The following is a 7,685-nucleotide window of genomic DNA, read 5'->3' as shown; positions in this document are numbered from 1 at the left end:
CAATAATATATATATATATATATATATATACTTTTGATAAATCCTATAAGTGAATCTTTTTTTTTTTTAAATAACCACAAGAAAAGTTTATGTTTCAACGATGTATAGATAGATTTAGTTATATTTATTTTGTCTCACAAATAACGTGAAGAGAAAAGTAGTTTTAGAATTCAATATATTTAAATGTCTTATTTTACATGTATTTAAATTTTATATGATACATGAAGAGGAAAATTGCAGTGGGAACAACATAGAAGAAAGAACAGAGAACAAGCAAAACCAATGGAACAGGGAAAATGATTAAGCAAAGCAGTATATTCTATGTCATAAAAGCTGCATCCTAAAAACTGTAGTCCGCCTTATATAGGAGTGTTTTGCTATGAGTGAGGTAACACAATAAAAAGTGTAAATATCCTTTAGAACTATATTTAGTAAGATAAGTAGTGGAAAATGGGACTCATGGTATGTAATTCCTGCAGTCCAAAAGAAGTAATTCCACTTCGGTTCTCCCCCTCCGTGAGAGAAGTCGTGTCCTACGACTCGATTTCAGTGACTGTCGAATTAGTGGGGTGGTACGGACTAATGTCAACAACGTTGAATGTAGATGATGTCAGTACATCAGGAGGAAGTTCTACTACATATGCGTTGTCGATGATCTTGTGCTTGATGCAAACTGGGCCAAGCTTCCTCGGGCCATCTTGGAGTAGGTTCCGATGGGGTATCGTTCCTTCCTTAAGCACACTATAACTAGTTCACTTGGTTGGAAGGTCTTGAAGAATCGATGTACGTCTGCAATCTGTTTGTAGGAGTAATTTTAGGCTTTGCAAGGTGTTACGAACATTTTCCATCTTCTTTTTGAAATCTCCAGCTAGCTTGGTGGCTGCCACATTGTGACACTTGGGTAGGACAGTGAGGTCTACAATATGGTTAGGAGGTTTAGTATAGACATTATTAAATGGGCACATACTAGTGGATCTAATGGGCATGGAGTTGAAAACAAACTCCCCTTGGATTAGAATCTCATCCCATTTCTTTGGATTGTCTTGCACCAAACATCACAACATGTTGTCCAAAGTGCAATTTACTACCTCCGTCTGGCCGTCAGTTTGGGGATGGTAGGCAGAGCTTAATTTGAGTTATGTCTGCAGTTTCTTCAACAGCTCTTGCCAAAAATGACTAATGAACTTGAAGTCGTGATCAGACGTGATACTTCTTGGGAGACCATGGAGGCGGATGATCTCCCGAAAAAACAACCGAGCAATGCCGAGAGAATCCGACGACTTCTTGCTTGCTATAAAGTGAGCCATCTTAGAAAACCTATCAACCAACACCATGATTGAATCAACACCTTTCTTGGTTCACAGCAACCCGAGCACAAAATACATATTAAGATCTTCCCAAATGGACATTAGGACAGGTAGCGGGTGGTACAAACCCATGTTTTGGATGTGGCCTTTATATACTTGACATACCGGGCAGTTTTGCACAAACGTTGCAAAATCCTTCCACAAATGTGGTCAAAAGAATTGTGCCCGCATTTGTTTGACTATCTTCTCATGGCCCAAGTGAGCAGCCAATTCGCCGCTATGCATCTCTCGCACTAATTGCAGGCTAACAGAAGAAGCTAGAACACGTAATGAGTTCCGTTTGAATAGGAACCCATGTCAAAGTGTGAGGTCACCCATTGGCTGCTCGGCAAAGCACTTCCCCCCCATATCGACAAAATCTTTGCCCATGCAGTACAAGTTATTTAGAGTCTCCATCCCCGTAATTTCAGTCTGGAGCTGGACTAGAAGAGCAGAGCGACGGCTCAGCGCGTCGGCGACTCTATTTTGTTGTTCAGACTTGTGCTTGAGCTAAATTTCTATAAAAATACAATCCACCTTGCATGCATTCTATTAATACTTTTTTATGTATTTAAATACTGGAGGGCTTGGTCGTCACTGCACAAAATAAAATCATTATGTAAAAGATAATGCTCCCATTGTTTAAGTGCCCAAATTACCGCTTATAATTCTTGCTCATATGCTGACCACTTCTGTCTGGCAGGGCTGAGCTTCTCACTGAAGAACTACACAGGACGACCTTCCTGCGAAAGGATGGCACCTACGCCCACAGCCGAGGTGTCGGTATCTACATGAAATGGTTTGTCAAAACTAGGAGCTGCTAAAACCAGAGCAACCGTGAGAGAGGTTTTGATGGTGTCAAAACTACGTTGTTGTTCGGCCCCCCACTTGAATGAACCAGCTTTTAAACAATCAGTAATTGGGACCATGATTATGCTAAAGCCGCAAATAAACCTCCTGTAAAAATTGGCCAACCCGTCAAAACTGCGTATCTCGATCAAGGTGATGGGTTGCGGCCATTGTTGGATAGCAAGAACCTTGTTGGGATCCACCCCCACGCCTTCCGCCAACACAAGGTAACCCAAAAAATGCACCGAGCAGGTTGCATACTCACATTTAGCCCTATTTAAATACAATTTCTGTTGACAAAGCACTTCAAGAACTCCTTTCAAATGCTTCAAATGTACCTCCACGGATGGGCTAAAGACTAAGATGTCGTCGAAGTAGACTACACAACATTTTCCCAACAATGTCTTCAAGACCTCGGTCATTAGCCTTATAAATGTTGCCAGCGCATTGCATAACCCAAAGAGCATCACACGCCATTCAAACAAACCGTTGTGTGCAGGTCAAATGCAGATATGGTGGTATCTGCTTCGCAAGTCCAATTTTGAAAATACCTTGGATCCAGTAAAATAAGTCAGCATGTCCTCTAATTGTGGGATGGGGAACCTATACTTCGCTATGATTTTATTGATAGCCCGGCTATCAATGCACATCCTCCATGAGCCGTCCTTCTTTGGAACCAATGATGTCGGCACCGCACATGGACTTAAGTTGGGTTGAATTAGTTGCTTGTCTATTAGGTCATCAATGATTTTTTGTAGCTGCACATGTTCAGTTGGAATCTATTTATAATGTAGAAGATTAGGAAGCATAGTCCCCGGAATGAAATCTATTTGATGTTGAATAGACCTCACAGGCGGTAATTCATTAGGCAGGCTATTAGGCACGATGTCAGCGAATTGCTCCAAGATCTGTAGTAGTTCGGGTGGATAACCAAGGGTGCCAACATCTGGGTTTCTTCGGCCACTAAAACAGTGACCAGAGACTTCAGTTCTTGCCCACTCTTCAGAAAAGAGTTGCCCAAAACAATGCACAAAGCTGGCCTCTAATCCAACTCCTCATTGGCAAGGTATTGTAACATTGGTAGTAGCACCAGTTTCTGTCATTTCCATTCAAATGCATAAGCGTTGGCCCGTCCATCATAAATCACACCCATGTCAAACTGCCATGGCTGGCCGAATATTAAATGGCTTATGTCCATGTCAAGGACATCGCATAGTATCTCACTGTTATAGTGCTTCCTGATGGAAAAATTTACCCGGCACATCTCCGACACTTGAATGTCAACGTCCTTTTTGACCCAGCTAATCCTATAAGGATTTGGGTTCTTAGTGGTTTTAAGTTGCAACGCATGAACCACTTCCCTTGAAATGATTTTTTATGTACAACCATTATCAATCAAAAGATCACATACCTTGCCCTTTATAGTACATTTGGATTTGAATATCACATGGTGCTGAGACTTGACATCTTGATTGGGTGCGAGAAGTCATTTTTGAAGCACACATATAACCGGCTCGCCTTCATCTCATGCTATTTCCTCATACTCCTCTTCGTCTTTGGCATCTTCCTGTGTGGTGTTGTCTCGGACTCCCCTTCTAGGAGTTAAACTTGCTGCCGACTCGGGCATTCATTGGATTTTTGACCTGGTTGATAACACCTGAAACACTTCAGTGTTGTTGGTCAGCCGTATGGGTTCTCACAGGTAGGTGCCTTAAATTTATTTGGAGCCTTGTTGTCCCCCATTGGTGCAGATGGTGTTGTCACGGGTGAGCCTTTGGAGCTTGACTTGTAAAGGCTTGTATGAGGCAGTCATGGTGTCTGGGAGTCTACGGTAGAAGTATCAGCGAAGTGGCGTCGCTAGGAATGAATCCGGGCTGGCCGACTAAGTTGTATTTTAGCCTTTAGAGCAAAGTTTATTGCCTGAGATAGCGACCTTACAAAATTCAACTCCAACTTGTCTTGTATAGCCTCCTTCAAACCGCTGATGTAGCGAGCTACAATCTCATTAGTGATTTCATTTAAATTATTGCGGGAACAAAGGCGATAGAATTCCTCAGTGTAGTCGCTCACTCTATGATGGCCTTGTGCATAATGTTGGAACTTCATGTAGAGGATTTTCTCATAGTCCGTAGGCAAATAGTGGCTCCTTAATAGTTGTTTCATTCTCGCCCAATTCTGAACGTTGCCCCTGCCCTCTCGGTGTCGCGCTTGCAAAAATTGTTGCCACCACACGCTCGCACCTCCCCTTAATCGACATGCAACATACTTCACTTTCTTATCTATGAGAATATCCATGTACTCTAAGAATGTCTCCACTGATCATTCCAAATCCAGGAAATCCTCTATATGCAATTTTCCATAAAAAAAGGAAATATCCATTTTTACTAAAGGATATCCATTAAAAAATTGTAGTCCGCGTCATATAGGATGAGTGTTTTGCTATGAGTGAGGTAACACAATAAAAACTGTAAATATCCTTTAGAACTATATTCAGTAAGATAAGTAGTGGAAAATGGGACTCATAGTATGTAATTCCTGCAGTCCAAAAGAAGTGATTCCGCATCAAAAATACATGCATATAATCATGATAATTTCACTAAAAAGAATAACGTTGAATTCAATAATAAACTCGTTTATATGAATATAAAATTTTATAAGAAAAAACATTTATATGAATATATGTGTAAGAAAATTAATAAAATACTATACTTGTTATGTTTTTTTTCATTGACTTTACGGTACACTAATTCAAGAGAAAGGCATTCACATTAAATCTACATTTTAATTATTATTCACTAAGATGTTAAGGCATAATAACTTATATGAACTCTTTGAATAAATATTGCTTACAAAATGATTGGAACATGAATACATAAAATTCTCTACATGCAAACTAATAAAATAATTAGAGCATGAACTTGAGATAAAAAATATGGGTAGTCGAAGAAGAAAATCTTAAAATTAGGCTAATAATGACAGTATCAAAATAGAAGAAAAATAAAAATGAAGGTTCAAGTCGGTGAAAAAATATATATACATAAATAGGTACGTTAAGCGAATCCACACATTGTTCAAAGCCTCGGAATAAAAGGGGGAATAAAGATACTAATGAAATATTCAATTATTAATCATCCTTAATATAGCTGAAGCATTTTCATTATTTCCTTCCCTCAACAACAAACAATATAACCATATATCGCAGGTACAGCTCTGGGACAATGAATCTTGGAACAAAAAATATGGGTAGTTGGAGAAGCAAATCTTAACGTTCCGTCAAATTAAGGAGAATCAGGAGAAGAGAACGATAACTTCATCATTTGAGGAGAATCTCTAACATATATGTCCTGGCCATAGACATAAATGGAAGAATGATGAACGGTAGCTTCTCACGTTCTCTTTCTTGCCCAGACTACTGCAACTGTGAGAAAAATTGCTCAACAGCTACACTGTTGCTTTCATCTCCCTCTCGTGCATTCTTACTCGAGTTTGAAGGTCAGCGACGACGACAGCGACACCGGAGTCGGGATGGCGAGTCGTGAGATGAGTGTGGCCTGCATGTGAAGAGGAGGTCAGGGGCTTCTAGAGGCTACTACGTTTAGTAGAGGGCAGCCGGCGGCTGCTTGTCCACCCCGTGAGAACGAGCAAGGGAGGGATGACCGGATATTATTCACGGCTGCGTATGGGAATCAGAGAGGGGGAAAATTATTACATCCGGTGTCTAGATTCGTCCGAAAACCAATCCAGATGCATCACGTCACCCAAATACACCTGGGGCCCAGTGTATCCGATGTGGACCTCCGAAAAGACACCGCTAAGACTGCATGATTGCGGAGGGGTATACAACTGCACCTACCCCAGAGGATAGAGATGATCGCGGGCCTCCGCGCTCCTCGCCAACGGGCCGATGGGAGGGTATATTAGATCATGCATACGATTAACCATTGAGGATAGTGGCTCTCGCCAGCACACCTTGATGGGTAGTACTATACATGACCTGATCAAAATGGGTTTCCCCCACCCGATACATTAGCTCGGATGGGGTTTAGTAGATGGTGGAGTTCAATTTTCCACGGGTGCAAGCCCCCGTGATTAATTACATCCCAGGATGGAGCCCAAGAAGACTCTTGATTAAGGATCATACATTATCTTTTCTAAAGTGGGATTGGCACAAGGGTATAAACTAAGAATTCCTACTCAAAGGAAAGAAAGGCATCAAAGGTCTCAGTCAGCATGCGTGGTTCACACTAGCATTAAGAGGGACAAAGGTAGTGGAAGAAATCGGGGAAAAGAAATCATGCAGTCAACATCGTGTGACGCAAAATAAGTAGGATTTATAGTCCTTGAAGAGATGGGACCTACCCATTATTTAGGCATACTACGAGACTGAATTTAGTATCCTTGATTCCTAAATCTAAGTTGGGTTTAGTGTTCTACGAACAACACCAACACCCGTGTCCTAACTAATGCAGTGTAGAACCTGGACTTATCCTAGCCTGGATTGGGGAGCCAGCTAACCATCTAATTGATTTAAAACCATGTTGTCAGGTTGTTTTATTAAAGATAGATGGGCGGTATAGTTTCTGGAAGTAGGGCTAACTTCTAGAGAGTTTCCTAGTTGGCCCTGGACTTATGTTCGGTGAATGCCCCTAACTAATACAATTAAAATTTTATTTAATTAGTTGCTAATGTAATGCATGCTGGTTGAAGTTTCCAAAGCAGACATGCAAGATTTTAAAAATAGTCTTATAGAAAATAATTTTTAGAAAAGGCTGGGCCTCCTCATATTCAGCACTTCATCCTCATAGGCCAGATTATCCGGACTCTACCCGTAGGCGGGGAGGTGTCTTATTAGAAGGAGAGAGAGAAATACATTGACATGCATGCATCCCCGAATGATTCCGACAGTTCCTTAGATCATTAGGTTTTTATGTTATTTAAACCTTAAAATTTACATATTAGTTATGAGTAGAAAATTTTTTCTTCCTTAGAGAGCCTAACTAAATTCAGGCTAAAACAAAAATGGCATGCAAATTAACAATAAACTATAAAGAGTAAGTAACCCTAGAGGCAATCAATATAAATAAAACACATAAATATAATCAAACCAATTAATAAATTTCCATAGGCCAACTGCCCTTTAATTGAAACCCAGGGTATGTAGAAAATAAAGTGGCCGGGCACCACTGCCAACAACCCAAATTTTTAGGCCTAAGAATGATGCAAATGACTTTGAGTGGGATATTGGATCTTCAGGTCTTCAACTCATCAGTCTTCATTGAAATTCTTCTCCTTGAACTCCTTGGAACTCTCCTCCTTAGACTCCTTGGATCTCTCCTCCTTGGACTCCTTGGTGTTGCAAATCTATTTTTCATGTCTTATGTTTTGATGATTGACAAACAGTATTTCTCTTGGACTACTTGTTGCTTCTAACTTTTTAGGAATCGAAGATCGGACGATCAAGAAGAAGCCAGTTCAGGATTGCGTAGGTTT

The 7,685-nt window shown here is 40.6% G+C and overlaps 1 protein-coding gene across 1 annotated transcript in view; it reads right to left on the bottom strand.

Moving 5' to 3' along the window:
• Positions 1-7,685, bottom strand: part of LOC110111527 (GTPase ERA-like, chloroplastic) — a gene marked incomplete at its 5' end in the record, with an annotated part of 28,445 nt that overhangs the window by 4,090 nt on the left and 16,670 nt on the right.

This window comes from Dendrobium catenatum, unplaced genomic scaffold (genome assembly GCF_001605985.2).
Source record: "Dendrobium catenatum unplaced genomic scaffold, ASM160598v2 fragScaff_scaffold_1473, whole genome shotgun sequence".
Lineage (NCBI taxonomy): Eukaryota > Viridiplantae > Streptophyta > Magnoliopsida > Asparagales > Orchidaceae > Dendrobium > Dendrobium catenatum.
The sequence above is the reverse complement of the archived record's forward strand: the minus strand, read 5'-3'. Positions and strand labels throughout refer to the sequence as shown.